This window comes from Vicugna pacos, chromosome 7 (genome assembly GCF_048564905.1).
Source record: "Vicugna pacos chromosome 7, VicPac4, whole genome shotgun sequence".
NCBI classification, from domain to species: domain Eukaryota; kingdom Metazoa; phylum Chordata; class Mammalia; order Artiodactyla; family Camelidae; genus Vicugna; species Vicugna pacos.
The window spans coordinates 77,015,370-77,033,271 of NC_132993.1; the positions used below are offsets into that span (position 1 = coordinate 77,015,370).

The following is a 17,902-nucleotide window of genomic DNA, read 5'->3' on the forward strand; positions in this document are numbered from 1 at the left end:
CAGATTTCAGTACTGGGTGAAAAACTCCTGAGGGTCATTGGAGATGTGGATGTCCTGACTCCTTTGGTGAGTATGGTAGAGACAGTTATAAAACCAGATTTTGTTGGTGGGGTGTCCATCAGTATATTGTTCACCCAGGGATGGGGTGAGTCCTGCCAAACGTCATCTGTTCAGAAGGGCGCCTCTTTGTGCTTCGCACGAAGACGCCGTGTGTCCTAATGATGGCCCTAAATTGGGGCCACGAGGAAAAGGCAGAGAGAATAGGAGTGGTATCCTGCCCCTCCCCTGCCCCTCACTGAACCTACACCAGTCACCACTTACCCAGGTATTCATGGTTTGATGAAAGAAAGTGAAAACCTCAGCTGGTTCCCTTGGTTTCTATTATTCACAGCTGAATGAAGTTTCATACTGATGAATGGAAACATTAAGGAAAATCTCCAAGTGAACAGAAACAGGAGAGAAGCCTTCCTTCTAGGAGCATGGATGATGCGTCTGGCCTGGGTTTGAGGATCAGATGTTACCTTGCTCTGTGCCCCCGAGCCTGTCACACTACCTTCAGCGCCTGATGTCCAGGTAGGACCACTTTGCTCTGATGACCCCACCCCCGCCACAGTGTGGAGATGTCCTCTGTGTTCTGTCGTGGGCTCCAGGCTTACAGGATGGAGGAATGAGATTTATCTCTCTGGTAGGATGCGAACAATTCCAAAAGAAATGATTTAGCTCATTTCCTGGACGCCAAAACTCAAAGTTTGGTAACAACTGACCAGTCCCTCTGTGGCGAGGCCAGTGGAAATCCAGAAAGTCTTCCTGGGAAGAGCCCTAGAAATCTGTGGTTTCATTTCAAGGGCCATCTCGCCCCAGGCAAGTGTGGTGGAAAGGAGTCCGGCTCGATAACACTGAGGGATTTTAGGCCAGATTTTAATTTTTTCTCCCTTATAGATCCCCCTTTGAAAGGTAATCACTGTCCCTCCTTTTCTGGCCATTCTCTTGTTTGCTGTTCTTTCAAATTTGACTGTGTAAATAGACATCTATGGACACTATTTTATTTTTATGTCAAGCTATTTAAGTATATAGAAGTGGATCCATTCAGTATGTGTTCTTTGTACCTGGCTTCTTTTACCAACACAGTGTTGGTGAGGGTGCTGCATGTCATTGCACACAGCTGTAGTTAATTCATGGTCCCTCCAGGAGAGTATTCAGTTGTCTGAGTAATCAACAGGTATTTATAAATCCACTTGGTTGTAGATGTTTGCTTGTTACCAACTTGGGGATTTTATGAACACATCGGCTCTGAGCATGCTTGTCCACGTCTCCCAGTACTCAAGTACACACATTAAAGTGGGGTAGATACCTTGGAGAAGAATTGCTGGGTCATGGGATATATTCCTTCAACTTTACCAGATGATGACAAAGTGCTTCCATCAAATTACACTCCCACCAGCTGTGTATGGGAGGGCTCAGCGCTCCACATGCTCACTGACACTTGGTAATGCTAGTCTTTGCAAGTTTAGCTTTTCTGTTTGTGTGCATCAGTATGTAAGTGTGTGTACATGAGTTTTTTTAACCTATTTTTTTCTTTTAAAAGAATTTTTGTATATATATTGAGGTATAATCAGTTTACAATGTGTCAGTTTCTGGTGTACAGCATAATGCTTCAGTCATACATGAACATACATATATTCCTCTCCATATTCTTTTTCACCATAAGTTACTACAAGATAAATAATATAGTTCTCTGCTGTACAGTATGAACTGGTTTATATATATTTTTATATATATATATTAGTATCTGCAAATCTCGAACTCCCAGTTTATCCCTTCCCACCCCCTTCCCCCTCTGGTAACCATAAGTTTATTCTCTATGCCTGAGAGTCTGTTTCTATTTTTGTAAATAAGTTCATTTGTCTTTTTTTTTTTTTAGATTCCACATGTAAGTGATATATGGTATTTTTCTTCCTCTTTCTGGCTTACTTCATTTAGAACGATGATCTCCAGGTCCATCCATGTTGCTACAAATGGCATTATTTTATTCTTTTTATGGCTGAGTAGTATTCCATTGTATAAATATACCACAACTTCTTTATCCAGTCATCTGTCGATGGACATTTAGGATGTTTCCATGTCTTGGCTATTGTAAATAGTGCTGCTGTGAACATTGGGGGTGCTTTTATAACCTAATTTTTATGAAAAATTTCAAACATGCAAAGTACAGTATAGAAAACATCCATGTACCTGCCTCTAAGCAAATAATTAAATATTTTGGCTTAAAAGATAATTTAAATGGTTTGCTCTTCTAGCTATCTATTTTTTGTGGCAGTGAATCATATGAAAACAGTCATGATAATACTCACTCTTAAATATTTCAACATGACCCTCTTAAGAGGAATAGCTTACTGTTTAAATACAGTAATGCAGAGAATTAACAATAATTACTCAATATCATACAATATTTAGTCCCTATTCATATTTCCCCAATTGATCTGAAAATGTTTTTTTTATAGCTAGTTTAAAAAAATCAGGATCCAGTAACAGTTTATGCTTTGCATTTGCTTATTGCGTCTTTAGTCTCTTGTTTTGATGACACTGACTTATAAAAAAAAAAAAGACCTGGCCAGTTGTCTTGAAGAAGCACCGTATTCTGCATTTGTCTCATGTTTCCTCATGGTGTCTTGCCTATTCTTATCTGGTATTTTCTGTAAAGTGGCAGTTAGGCATAAGGGCTTGATCAGGCTAGCCCCATTGTGGTTTTAATTCACATCTGTTAGATCTCTAATGAAACCGAATACCTTTTCATTTATCTGTTGGCGCATTGGGTTTCTTCTCTTGTGGTGAACCTTTTCAAGCCTCTTCCCTATTTTTCTCTTCTGTTGTTTCTCTTTCTTATCGATTTGTAGGGGCTCTTTATTCTAGACATACGTTGTGTCGACTGAAAAAAATGCATAACCTAAAAGTTGAGAATTATATTTTATGTGGCAGACATATTGTGAACTTCAGCCCAGCAGACAGCCTCTCAGATTGCTCTGAGGGACTGTTCCAAAGAGGTAAGGGAGGAGCCAGGGTATATAGGAGTTTTTGCAACAAAAACCAGAACATCAAAAAATTACTGTTAATTAACGAAAAACCAGACATCTCAAGTTAATGAATTTAGCACTTTTCTACATATGGGAAGATACAAGAGTCTAGGCTCATTGAAATCATTCCTTCGATATACACCTTAACTGTCTAGGGCCATTATCTGTTTTTTTCCCCATCCTGAACCCCTTCAGAGTGCACAGTTGGGGGCGGGCTGCAGCGACTGATGGCTTGATGGCCACAGCATCCTTTGTTTACTGATATGACAGGCAACATTTTTTGTCCACAGTTGAAAATATCTTCTCCCATTTCATGGTTTGCCTTTTTTTACTTTCTTAAGGATAACTTTTGATGAGCTTCAGTTCTTAACTTTAATGTCCAATTTATCAATATATCTGTGACCTTTTTAAAGAAGTTTCCCTAACCTGGGGTCAAAAGGATATTCTTAACAGATTTTCTCCTCAGTTGCCTTCATCATTGGATCTAAAGTCCTGCGGGAAGTGTTTTTGCTTGTGGGGTGAGGACCAGGACAGGTCTCATTTCCTCCCCTGACACTGGGTTTATGGAAAAGATGATCCTTTCTCAAGTTCTCTACAGAGCTACCTCTGTCATGAGCCAAGAGTCCCACTGTGTGTGGGCTGGGAGATCTCCCTTCTGTCCCTTGGTCTATTTTTCTATCCTTGTGCCAACACGTTGTCTTAGTTCCTGTAGCTTTATACCAACACTTGATATCCAGCTATTCCACTTCTCCCTCTATTACTTCAAGAATGACTTGGCTAAGATGTTGACATTTTACACAGAACTGTCTCAAATCTGAACTTTCCCTTTTGGAATAAGGATGATAGGGTTATTAGTTTTTCTGGGCTTTGTTCTCGGAAGTCACTTTTGTAAATTCCCACTTGGTCCTTTCCAGGGACTTTGCCATGCGTGGCTTAAATAAAGATCTGGTTTGAGCCACGCAAGTCCAATGTTCGGAATTCCTGTATTTGTTCTACTACTTGGAACAGAATGAAGTATAGAAATTGAATCTGAAATAGCTGGTGAACTTTTTAGGACAAATCACCTGGTTTTATGGAAATGGGTGGTTCCCTCCTCTGGGAGCTGCATCCTGGAGAGAGAATAAGGTCTGGAGTCAGGTTTTTAGGTTCAAATCCCAGGTATACCAACTACTAGTTGTGTGACCTTGGGTAAGTTAGTTAACTTCCCCAGCCTCAATTTCCTCATCAGTAAAATGGGATAGTAATAGTATCTACATCATGGGTATTTGTGAGGATTAAATGAGATAATATATGAAAAGTTCCAGGCATAGGGTAAGTGCTTGGGAAACGTTGGCCATTATTGTTCTTGAGAAGAACTCTTCTCTCCCAGGACTTAGAGACTCACCTAGGAGAATGGCAGATCTATGTTCCTCTTGCATTTCTAGATGGAGAGGCTTTACTTGCCACAGACTCTGCACAGGCATTGGCAGGGTGGTCCTAACTTTATCATCTGCCCCTCACAGTACGGAGGGGAAACAGTTGGTTTGTGTCCTTGGCTGAAAAGGACCTAATACACTCAACTCCTTCAATTCTTTCACCTTAATGTTTCTGAGATCATAGAAATTACAAGTGGAGAGAGTCAGGGTCGCACCCCAGGGTCCTGTTCAACGGCAGTTTTGGATCAGCCTTTCCTTACTTATTAGTGTAGTGGGATATCTATTGCGTTGGGGAGCTCTCCAGGTCAGGGGTGTGTGCAGGCCCTCAAGGAGGGTCAGGGTTGTTAGAGCTGCTATTATATGACAGGGAGAAACGTATTGTTTATGTTTGGTTTATTGGGGAACCAAGATGAAAGAGCCCTGTGGAGTGGAGCAATGGGATTATACCTCTAACAGACTGCAGAGCAACTAGAGAGAAAGGACTCCTGAGCACACTGGAGAGGGTGAGGGCCTGCAGGAGTGGAGGGATGTGATCCTGCAGGATTTGAGGGACCAGGGTGGGGGAATTGCATGGGTAGTCAGGTGGTTGGTGTCAACCTGAAGAGCCAGCCCGCCCCTCCCCCAAACCACGGCAGTTGCTAACAGTTCAGAGAAGTGGCTTTGGCTGTTTTGGCTTCAGGGGCATCCTCTGAAAGCCAGACTACCTCAGAAGCCCTTCTGGAAACAGGGGGAGGTAGTGGTATGGAAGGGACAGTTCTGGGTCCAATTCCTGGGTGGAGCTGGCCAGGGAAGGCTGCCTTCGTTGGTTTGAAATGGAAAGATGTTTGCGGTACACTGAACAGGGGTTGCAGTTACACAGTCACACAGTTACGGTGGCACGATTGTTCCTATGGTGTGATCCTATCTAACAATAACTGCATGAGGGGGTACGATATTAGCTCAAGTGGTAGGGCACATGCTTAGCATACACAAGATCCTGGGTTCAATCCCCAGTACCTCCTCTAAAAATAAAACAAATAAGTAAACCTAGTTACCCACCTCTCCCCAAAATGCAGAGGAGGGTAGAGTTCAAGTGGTAGAGCGCATGCTTAGCATGCACAAGGTTCTGGGTTCTATCCCCAGTGCCTCCTCTAAAAATGTATAAATGACTAAACCTAATTATCCCCTTCAAAAAAAAAAAAAAGCATGTATGTGTATCTGTCTGTCTTAGAAGATCTGAGTGGTTATTTCCATGGCATTAAAAGTAATCACCTCTGGGTGGAGTTATTGGTGCTTTTTATGTCCCTCTGTTTCCCGTATTTATATTATGTACCTGCAGATTTTTCTAGTTAAGTGAGTTTTTGTATTACTTTTGTAGTTAGAATAAAAAGAGAAGTTCCTTATTATGCTTAACTTAACTAGTCAGGGATGGGAAGGGAGGTGAATTCGTGAATTCCCACTGGAAAGCAGCATGTGTGAGCGAGCCCCACGCGTATTATACATGTGATAAGTATCATACCCTTACACACCCACAACAGGTTCTCCTCCACATGCTGACCACTTGCCAGCTGCTAAAATGTGAGATTCTCTCCAGTTTTAGTGTGAGGGCCAGAAGATCCCCCTGAACCCCGCCCCCTTCTACACACACACAAAGGGTCTGGTTAAAGTTGTTTCCATGGCAATGTAGAAAAAAATCAGAAGATTATGTCTGTCTGGATTGGGGAAAGATGAGGGGGCATCTTTCTTTTGTCTAATTTTCTTCAGTGTCTGACAAGTGATGTTCGTGTAACATTGGCTAGGGTTGCCTTCTGCAGTTTACAGTGGGGGTCGTCAGTGACCCAAGAAAGTTAAGTGTTAATTGTCTCAAGTAACAGGAGGAAAGAGCCCGGGGCTGATATGGTGGGTCCAAAGGTCATCAGTGCCCAGTCTCCTCTGTTTCTGCCCTACCACTGAGCTCACAAGGCCATGGCTAGACCTTCAGCCACTGTGTCCCTGTTTCAGCTGGGGTTGGATGGGGGAAGGGGCAGATGCATCTTCCAAGAAACCTCATACCAGCGTTTGCTGGGGACAGCCAATCTGTACAAGAGGCTTGAGCAGTGAGACCCAGGGACCTCCCAGTGGGCAGGAATGAGCTTCTTGTAAAAAGCCCATCTTGTAGGACAAATGCTTAGAGTAGAACTGTCATGGAATTTCTCTTTTAAATATGGACTCCTTAAAGCATGGAATAAAATCTGTGCTAATATACATTATCCAGGCCTGAAAATAATGATAGTCTCCTTCAAAACCCGGGTGGGACAGCCTTTAGCTGGGAAGAACCTGCTGACCAGCATTAGGGGAGGCGTGGTGGGGGGGGGGGCAGTCCACGGAAGGACACACAAGGCTGCTTGAAGAACTGGCCCCACTCTCAGAGATCACAGGGGAAGCTGCCCCTGGGAGGAATTCCCAGGGAGAGGCGGTGTTCATTGGGAAGGTGATTTTCCAGGAGGCCGGTTTGGGTTTTGAGTCAGGAGGAAGAGGAAATGGAGCCCTCTACCCCACCCCAACCCCATCTTATCCCCCGCAATCTAAACTTTGAATTAAGTACATATCACATCAGAGCTGTGATCGCTTTGAGATCAAAGAGGCTCGTGGAGCATTCTAGCTTTGCTTATTCTCTAAACTTCTGCTTTGAAATGAGAGATTCTTCTGGGTGCATCTCTGGCTCGCAAATGCATCCGGGCCCTGCAGCAGGCTACTGCCCTTCCCTCGGCCCTCTGCTGCCCTCTGCTGGACTGTTGCTGCCGGCACCACTAGAGTTTACCCTTAAAGCTTTCTAGGGCTTTTGGCCAATTCTTGATTTTTCATTTTGGTCTAAAATAGAGAGGCTGACAGGCAAGTTACAGACTTCTGGACTTATAACTGGATACTAAGTAAAATCAATGCTATACTATAGCAACATCATTGTTAACAAGCAACTGACGAAGACAGTTTTTTAACTGAAGACAGCTTTCTAACTGAATTATCAACCAAGAAAGAAAAGACAGTAAATTTCTTGTACTTAAAAAAAAAAAAAAGCTTACCAATGGATATATTGTACCAGCTTTTGTGCTCATCCCTAAAGGGACACACAGAATGAGTTATGCAGTTTGCACTGAGGTTATAATTGCATAATCCAGGAGGAGGGAAGGTATTTATAAAAGGAGACAGATCAAGGATAAATCCCACAGGAGAGTACCAGGTCGTGATGGGGCTCAAATGAGGGAGCACTCAGATTCAGTTAGCAGGGGAGGTCTTGGGCTGGCAGCAAACGCAGCTAGGCTGTGAGGAGGTGTGAGTGTTCCAGTGACAATGAAAAACAGGAACAAAGTCTCAGTGGAGGGGAGAACAGGAGAATGGGCTGTGTTTGGAATTGGGGAGTAGTCAAGCATGTCCTGAGAACAGAGTGCGTGTAGGGTGGCAGGGAGAAGCTGGGGAAGGAAGGTAGGAATGTAGTTATTTTTTCCGCCTTTACTACATATTCTGGTACTGTTTGAAATTCATGGTTAATAAATTGAATTTACTTACTGTCACTCTAACTCTATTTACATACATATACACACACACATGCACAACTCTGAAAGACCTATATATATCTGTACCCATATGTTTGTAAAAGAGTGGATTGAGGTTTTCCTGGGTTTCGTAAGAGACTAATCCTGAGACCTATCAAATAGTTCATGTGGGATTGGATCAATAAAGACAATGCCATTAGATAATATGCCCTACTTTTATCTTTTTATTGTGAAATGAAACCAGGTTCAGAAAACTACAGAAGTATAACTTAATTATTACAAGATAAATATCCACCTTGTGTGAACAAAGATCCAAACACAACTGCTTCCCTCCCCCCTGAAAGTAACAGTTGTTCTTTTACTGTGATTACTTCCTTGTGTTTCTTTCATTTTTTTTCCTAGTTTGTTATCCAGGTGTGTAATTCTAGACACTATAGTTTAGTAGTATCTCCCCTTTGAAAATTTATTTGGTCTGTCCTTCAAGTTACTTTTAATCGACAACTTCCCCCTCCATCCCTTTCTTTCTTTCTTTTGGTATATATATACTTTTATTGAAGTATAGTCAGTTTACAATGTTGTGTCAGTTTCTGGTGTACAGCATAATGCTTCAGTCATACATGTACATGCGTATATTCCTCTTCATATTCTTTTTCACTGTAAGTTACTATGAGATATTGAATATAGTTCCCTGTGCTATACAGTATGAACTTGTTGTTTATCTATTCTATACATAATAGCTAGTATCTGCAAGTCTCAAACTCCCAATTTATCCCTCCCCACTCCCTACCTGCCCATAACCATAAGTTTGTTTTCTATGTCTGTGAGTCTGTTTCTGTTTTGTAAATAAGTTAGTTGTCTTATTTAAAATTTAGATTCCACAAATAAATGATATCGTGGTATTTTTCTTTCTCTTTGTGGCTAACTTCACTTAGAATGACAATCTCCAGGTCCATCCATGTTACTGCAAATGACATTATTTTATTATTTTTATGGCTGAGTAGTATTCCATTGTCTAAATATACCACAACTTCTTTATCCAGTCATCTGTTGATGGACATTTGCTTCCATGTCTTAGCTATTGTACATAGTGCTGCTGTGAACATTGGGGTGCATGTATCTTTTTGCATTAAGGTTCCCTCTGGATATATGCCCAGGAGTGGGATTGCTGAATCATATGATAAGTCTATTTTTAGTCTTTTGAGGAATCTCCATACTATTTTCTATAATGGCTGCACCAAACTACATTCCCACCAGCAGTGTAGGAGGGTTCCCTTTTCTCCACAGCCTCTCCAGCATTTATCATTTGTGGACTTTTGAACGATGGCCATTCTAACTGGTGTGAGGTCATACCCCATTGTAGTTTTGATTTGCATTTCTCTGATAAGTAGCGATATTGAGCATTTTTTCACGTGCCTGTTGACCGTTTGTCTTCATTGGAGAATTGCTTGTTTAGGTCTTCTGCCCATTTTTGGATTGGATTGTTTGTTTTTTTATTAAGTTGTATGAGCTGTTTATATGTTCTGGAAATTAAGCCTTTGTCAGTCTCATCTTTTGCAAATATCTTTTTTCCCATTCCATTGGTTGTCTTTTTGCTTTGCTGATGGTTTCCTTTGCTGTGCAAAAGCTTACCACTTTACTTAGGTCCCGTTTGTTAATTTTTGGTTTTATTTTTGTTGCCGGGTAGACTGCCCTAGGAGAACATTGCCTCCATCTCTTTGTTTTCCTTAAAATTTATCGGTTGAAGAGCCTGGGCCCCTTAACATGTAGTTTGGATCCTGTGTGCTCAGGAAGTTGAAACATTCTGTCCTCCTGATATGATTTGGGAGGTTAAGGATATTGATTAACTTTAGTCTTTGTAAAAATATGCATTTAAAACATTTGGCATAATCATTAAAAGAAGACAGAGTGAAAGAAATAAATGGACTGTAATCTAGTTAAAAATACAGAATGTCAGACTGGATTAAAAATAAATAAAAATCGTACTGTTAAATGAGACATAAGAACACAAAAATGTGCAAAGGTGAGTAAAGCTTATTCCTGTGTAATGATTAAAGATCTGCTTCACTGGAAAGTTACCTAAACTTATGTGTTCCTGAGCACACAGCATCACAATACTTAAAGCAAAATGACACATTTACCAGGAGAAAATGACAAATCCATTATTACAGTGCAAGATTTTAACACATCACTTTCAGTAAGGTTTGGATCAAGCAGTCAAAAATCAGTAAGATATATGAGATTTAACAGCACAATTGGCAAGCATTATATAAAGAACACATTTTTTAAAGAACATATAGAATTTGATAAAATTGCCCACATACTAGATCACAAATCTAGCTTTTACAAATTTCAAAGATTCAGTATCGTACAGAATACATTCTCTGACAACAATCCAATTGTGAGCTGGAACGCTAAAAGAAATCTGTATCATTCGGCATTCAGTGATTCGAAAATCTCTATTTCAGACAGAAAAGGAATGAATCCTGGGGATTAGGTGATTACAGAATTGTCGGGAGGGATGGAGAGGTGAACCTGAGGTGGGACTTCCAGAGAAGATTGCCAGGACAGAAGCCCTGAGTGGATCTGCCTTCACCTCTGCCAAGGCAGTAGGCTGGGAAGCAGCGGCCCATACAGGTGGACCCTGGGTGATGGTACTGGGGCTTTTGAGTTGGAGATGGACCCTCCAGGCTGCAAGCCAGGGATCAGGAAGCAGTCACTGCTACTGTCACGACTGTCTCCCCAGGGACTGGACATGAGAACCCTGAGTTCAGTGCTCCCACCATCAAAATGAACTCTCAATACTCAAAAAGATAGAGACTAGACACTGGAATGCTGCAGAGGAAACACCAAACATTCCATGAACGTGTCAGTAGGATGATGATGTTTACTATTTTTTTTTAAATCACCCCTCAGCTTTAAGATATAATTCACATGTAACAATGTATAAGTTTAAGATGTAAAACATGTGGATTTGAGTCATTTGTGTATTGCAAATGGTTACCACCATAGCTTTAGCTAACGCCTCCATCACATCACATAATTACCATTTCTTTTTCATAGTGAGATCATTTAAGATCTACTCTTTTAGCAACTTTCCAGTATATAATATAGTATTATTAAGTATAATCACCATTCTGTACATCATATCCCTAGAACTTATTCATCTTACAACTGGAAGTTTGTACTCTTTGACCAGCATCTCCCCATTCCCTGCCCCTTACCCAGCCTCTGGGAACCACCATTCTACTGTTTCTATGAGCTTAACTTTTTTAGGTTCCACATATAGGTGAGTATTTGTCTTTGCGTGACTTCTTTTCACTTAGGATAACACTCTCAAGGTCCATCCATGTTGTTGTAAATGTAGGATTTCTTGCTTTTCTATGGCTGAATAATATTCCATCGTGTCTCTATATACCCACATCTTCTTTATCTATTCAGCCACTGATGGACACTTAGGCTATTTCCATATCTTGGCTGTTGTGAATATGACATGATATCAGTTGTAGTGGTATATAAGTTTAATTTTCTCTTTAATTTATAATTTTGAGCCCCCTCTCTATTTTTCTTGGTTAGTCTAGCTAAACATTTTGTCTGTTTTATTTATATTTTTTAAAAAACCAAGCTTTTCATGTCACTGATCTTTTCTATTGTCATATAGTCTCTATTTTGTTTATTTCTGCTCTGATCTTTGCTATTTCCTTTCTTTTACTAACTTTGGGCCTAGTTTGGTTTTTTTTTTTTCTAGTTTGAGGTGTAAAGTTAGGGTGTTCATTTGAAATATTGCTTGTTTCTTAGTTTAGGCGTTTATCACTATAAACTTCCCTCTTAAAACTGCTTTTGCTGCATCCCATATGTTTTGGTATGTTGTGTTTCCATTTTCATTTGTCTCATGATATTTTTTTGATTTCTACTTTGACCTGTTGACTGTTCAGGAACATGCTGTTTAATCTCCACCTATTTGTAAATTTTCCAGTTTTCTTCTTCTTAATTGATTTCTAGTTTCATATCTTTGCAGTCAGAAAAGGTGCTTGATATGATTTCAATATCTTCAATTTATTAGGACTTCTTTGAGCCTAACATATTTTCTACCCTGCAGAATATTCCATGTACACTTGACAAGAATATGTATTCTGCTGCTGTTAGAATGGACTATTCTATAAATGTCAAGCACACCTGGTTTAATGTGTTGTTTAAGTCCAGTATTTCCTTACTGAATTTCTGTCTGGATAATCTATTGTTGAAAGTGGGATATTGAAGTCCCCCAGTACTAGTGTACTGATGTCTAGTTCTCCCTTCAGATCTGTAAATACTTGCTTTATACATTCTTTGCTCCTAAATTGGGTGCATAAATATGTATAAATATGATATCCCCTTGATGAATTGAGCCCTTTTATCATTTTGTAATGACCTTCTTTGTCTCTTGTTACAGCTGTTGGGTTAAAGTCTATTTTGTCTGATACAGGTACTGCTACACTAGGTTTCTTTTGGTTTCCATTTTCGGGAAATATCTTTTTCCATCCCTTCACTCTTGGTGGTATGTGTGTTCTTAAAGGTGAAGTGAATCTTTTCTAGGCAGCAGAAATTGGGTCTTTTTTTTTTAAAATCCATTCAGCCATTTTATGTCTTTTAATTAGAGAATTCAGTCCGTTTATATTTAAAATAATCATTGATAGTGATGGACTTACTATTGCCATTTTGTTAATTGAATTCTTCTTGTTTTGCAGTTCTTCATTTGTTGCACTCTTCTTTTGTTATTTGATGATTTTTCTGTAGTGATATGCTTAGATTCCTTTCTGTTTATTTCTTGTATGTCTACTATAGGATTTTGCTTTGTAGTTACCGTGATGTTTACATAAAACATCTTACATTTATTATAGCCTGTCTTAATCTGATAACAACTTAAGTTTGAAAACGTACAGAAGATCCACATTTTCACTTTCCATCTCCCCTACCTTTTATATTTTTGATGTCACAATTTGCATCTTTTTACTTTGGGTATATTATAATTTAGTTATTTTTAATACTTTGTCTTCACACTAGAGTTATAAGTAATTGACTCACCACCACTACATTAGAACATTCTGTGTTTAACTATTCATTTACCTTTTCATACTTTGATATGTTTCCCTGTTACCAGTTAGTGTCCTTTGATTTCAGTTTGAAGTCTTCCCTTTAACATTTTTTTTTGTAAGGATAGTCTAGTGGTGATGAACTCCTTCAGCTTTTGCTTGTCTATAAAAATCTTTGTTTCTCCTTCAATTCTGAAGGACAGCTTTGCTGGGCAGAATATTCTTGGCAGTTTTTTCCTTTCAGCACTTAGAGTATATCATCCCACTTCCTCTGGCCTGCAACTTTTGTGATGGAAAATCAGCTTATAGTCTTTTGGTGGTTTCCTTGTATGCTACGATTTGTTTTTCTCTTGCTGCTTTTAAGATTCTCTCCTTTAACTTTTGACAATTTAGTTATAGTGTGTCTCAGGGTGTGTCTCTTTACATTGATCTTACTGGTACTATTTGGACTTCCTGAATCTGGATGTCTCTTTCTTTCCCTAGGTAAGGCTACGTTTTCAGCCATTATTTCTTTAAATAATCTTTCTGCCCCTCTTTCCTTCATTTCTCTTTCGGGGGTCCCTATAATACATATTGATCCTTTAGATGGTGTCCCATAAGCCCCTAAGCTGTCTTCACTCTTTTTTGTTTTTTAATTTTGCTCTTATTGGATGGATTCCACTGCCTTGTCTTTGTTTGCTGACCCTTCTTTCTGTTTAGTCTGTTGTTGAGCCCTTCTGTTAAAATTTTTGGTTCAGTTCTTTTATTCTTTTTTTTTTTACTTTTTTTATTTTCATTTTTTATTGATTTATAATCATTTTACAATGTTGTGTCAAATTCCAGTGTTCAGCACAATTTTTCAGTCATTCATGGACATATACACACTCATTGTCACATTTTTTTCTCTGTGATTTATCATAACATTTTGTGTATATTTCCCTGTGCTATATAGTGTAATCTTGTTTATCTATTCTACAATTTTGAAATCCCAGTCTATCCCTTCCCACCCTCTACCCCCCTGGTAACCACAAGTCTGTATTCTCTGTCCATGAGTCTTTAGATTCCACATATGAGCGATCTCATATGCTATTTTTCTTTCTCTTTCTGGCTTACTTCACTTAGAATGACATTCTCTAGGAGCATCCATGTTGCTGCAAATGGCGTTATGTCGTCAGTTTTTATGGCTGAGTAGTATTCCATTGTATAAATATACACCTCTTCTTTATCCAGTCACCTATTGATGGACATTTAGGCTGTTTCCATGTTTTGGCTATTGTAAATAGTGCTGCTATGAACATTGGAGTGCAGGTGTCATCCTGAAGTAGATTTCCTTCTGGATACAAGCCCAAGAGTGGGATTCCTGGGTCATATGGTAAGTCTATTCCTAGTCTTTTGAGGAATCTCCACACTGTTTTCCATAGTGGCTGCACCAAACTGCATTCCCACCAGCAGTGTAGGAGGGTTCCCCTTTCTCCACAGCCTCTCCAGCATTTGTCATTTGTGGATTTTTGAATGACGGCCATTCTGACTGGTGTGAGGTGATACCTCATTGTAGTTTTGATTTGCATTTCTCTGATAATTAGTGACATTGAACATTTTTTCATGTGCTTTTTGATCCTTTGTATGTCTTCCTTGGAGAATTGCTTGTTTAGGTCTTCTGCCCATTTTTGGATTGGGTTGTTTATTTTTTTCTTACTGAGTCGTATGAGCTGCTTATATATTTTGGAGATCAAGCCTTTGTCGGTTTCACTTGCAAAAATTTTCTCCCATTCCGTAGGTTTTCTTCTTGTTTTATTTCTGGTTTCCTTTGCTCTGCAGAAGCTTGTAAGTTTCATTAGGTCCCATTTGTTTATTCTTGCTTTTATTTCTTCTAGGAGAAAATTTTTGAAATGTATGTCAGATAATGTTTTGCCTATGTTTTCCTCTAGGAGGTTTATTGTATCTTGTCTTATGTTTAAGTCTTTAATCCATTTTGAGTTGATTTTTGTATATGGTGTAAGGGTGTGTTCTAGCTTCATTGTTTTACATGCTGCTGTCCAGTTTTCCCAACACCATTTGCTGAAGAGACTGTCTTTATTCCATTGTATATTCTTGCCTCCTTTGTCGAAGATTAGTTGAAGTTCTTTTATTCTTTAGCTCTGTGATTTCTGTTTGGTACTTTGAGCATATTTTTTCTTTGTTGAAATTCTCACTTTGTTCATACATTGTTCTGACTTCAGTGAGCATCTTTATGGTTGTTATTTTGAACTCTTTATCGGGTAAATCACTTATCTCCATTTCATTAAGATCGGCTTCAGGACTTTTATCTTGTTCTTTTGTTTGGAACATATTCCTCTGTTACTTCATTTTCCTGGACTCTTTGTATTGGTTTCTATGTATTAGATGAAATAGCCACCTCTCCCAGTCTTGACAGAGTGGTCTTGTGTAGGAGATAAACCTTGTCAAGCAGCTGGCCTATGCCCCGGTCACCTCTCAGACCTTTGTGATTGTCCGAGTTGCCTTCTTTGTTCCTAGTGGCTCCTGGTAGTTGAGGGTGTGTCAAGACCCATCAGTGTTCCAAAGGGGAGGGTTGCAGCACCTAGATGCTGGCCAGTTGGAAGCTGGACCTTTAGGCAGCAGCTTGGAAAATACGTAGTTTGGACCCTTGCAAGGAGAAACTGTGAGGCAGGCGTTTTTTGCCAGCTCTCTTTGCTCTGGGCCTGGGTGTACAGCTGTGGGAGGGTGCTTCTGAGCCCATTAAAAATGTCTTGCTTGCTACAGTTCTGAGGGACTCCTGAATTAACCCCCATTGCTGTCAGAGCCAGGTGATCTAGGGGGCTGTTCCTCAGGCAGCAGCAGTAAAAATTGAGGCAGTTCTGCTAGCTCCTTCCAGAGAGCGACTGGTGACCTGGAGTGGGCTAAAGAGAAAAGGCAGAGGAGGTTCCACAGGCATCTCTCATCACTGCAGAGAATCACAGCCCCCAGATGTGTGCTAAATCAGAAGTCTGACCCTTAGGCAGCAGGTTTTGAAGTATGCACATTAGACCCCTTTCAGGGAAAGACTGGGAGTTTGGCATTGCTGCCAGCGTTCTCGGCCCTGAGCCCTGGGGGGATGGCCATGGGGAGTGCTTGTGCCTGTTAATAACTGCTGCTTTGCTTGCTGTAGTCTTGTGGGTCTCATCCATGCAAGCCCTGTTTATATGTGGGTTCCCAACTTGACACCTCAGGGAGAAGCTGGGAGGGAGTTGGGGGTTCCCACCAACGGTTATTGCACTGTGCTGGAGCAGGGTTTGCAATGGGAGTGTGTCTCAGCCTTTTGGACCCATTCTGATGTGGGTATTTTCTTGTTTGCCCAATGTGTAGGAGTTGCTTAGGTAGTATTTGGATTTTTTCAGAGGGAATTGCTTCATGTGTCCCTGGGAGGCAGGGAGGTCAGGGTCTTCTTGTGTCGCCATCTTTAAAGATTGCCCCAATGATGTTTACTTCTTTTTCTTTTTTCAAATCCTATGTAAGTGCATCCAGGGGAGGAACTTAATTCACATTCAGGGAGCCCAAATATGAAGTCTGGGAGTCTGACATAGGAAGCTTTCTCTTTTCAGGCTCTGAAGGATTGGAAGGCAGTTAGGAGGAGGTTTGGCATGGATGATAAATGCCTGTTTACCAAATCCACTAGCACTCATGAGTCAGAGGAAAAAAATCATAATGTAAATTTTAAATGATTCAGAATTGAAGAATAAAACACTGTGTATTCAAACTTGTGAGGTTCAGTTTAAATTACACACAGAAATCAATAGCTTAAATGTTTATATCAGAAAAGGATCAACAGTGATGTGCTGAGATTCCGACTTCAAAAATGTAAGAAAAAAACCTCATATATCATACTCAATGAAAAATAACAGTTTAGAAATGATAAGAGCATAATTATTGACACAGCAAATAAAGATACAGTAGAGGAGATATAACCAAGAACTGGTTCACAGCAATAAAATAGACTTCAGGCAAAATGGTCCCATACAAAAAAGATACAAATAATCAATAATAAGAATGAACAAGGAACTCAAACTGCAAATGTGCAGACATTGTGATAATAGAAGGATATTATGAGTTTTTGTCATTACATTTGAAGACCTGGTTTAAAGACCACATTCATAGAAAAAGAGAATTTACCTAAACTGACTCATGAATAAATAGAAAAATAAATACTCTTATGATCCTTAAACAAATTAAATAAGTGGTTAATGTCATCCCTCAAAGAAAACACCAAGTTCAGAAGGTTTTATAGGTGCCTTCTGTCAAACTTTCAAAGACTAGATAATTCTGAAGATAAGCAAGCCCTTTCAGGGAAGTTATTTCAATAAGAGCTCAATTTTTAATATAACTATCCCTATTTTTAAATGTTGGCAACTACTGAAACATTTTTGTCAGTGCAGGCAAAACAAAATATGTGTGTAGGCTGGTTTCAGCCCATAGTCTGCCAGTTTGCAACCCTTGATCTAAACTTTACAGAGCTGATCCAAGTCATAGTGCAATTAGATCGAACAATTTAGGTCTAACTTTAAGGAAACTTGCTGATGGAATTAGGAGACGCAGACAGAATTTTCACTGGTTATTGTGGAAATAGCCTCTGAAGACTAAAAGGCACAGCTAACTATAATATTTCTGATAAGACTGATATGCAAGCCCTGCTTGGAGGCAGAGGGATGGACTAGATGACCTTTCTGGGTTGTCTCATGGGTTTTTTAGCCTTTTGAATAAATTCAGTTTCCTTAATGCTTTCCTTCTGTGTTACTACCTGAACCAGTAATCAACCCAGTGATTTGATGCTTCATGTGGACAATTTGGCTTAAGGCAAAAAAGCATTACAATATTTAGGTTTAATT

At 39.8% G+C, this 17,902-nt stretch overlaps 1 long non-coding RNA gene across 5 annotated transcripts in view; it reads left to right on the plus strand.

Moving 5' to 3' along the window:
- The window catches only part of LOC116281333 (uncharacterized), a 131,913-nt gene that overhangs the window by 19,411 nt on the left and 94,600 nt on the right, over positions 1–17,902 (plus strand). For all 5 annotated transcript variants that reach the window (XR_012074573.1, XR_012074575.1, XR_012074574.1 and 2 more), the window contains one exon: positions 392–573. This is a non-coding gene — a long non-coding RNA (uncharacterized lncRNA). The remainder of the gene's footprint in view (positions 1–391; positions 574–17,902) is intronic.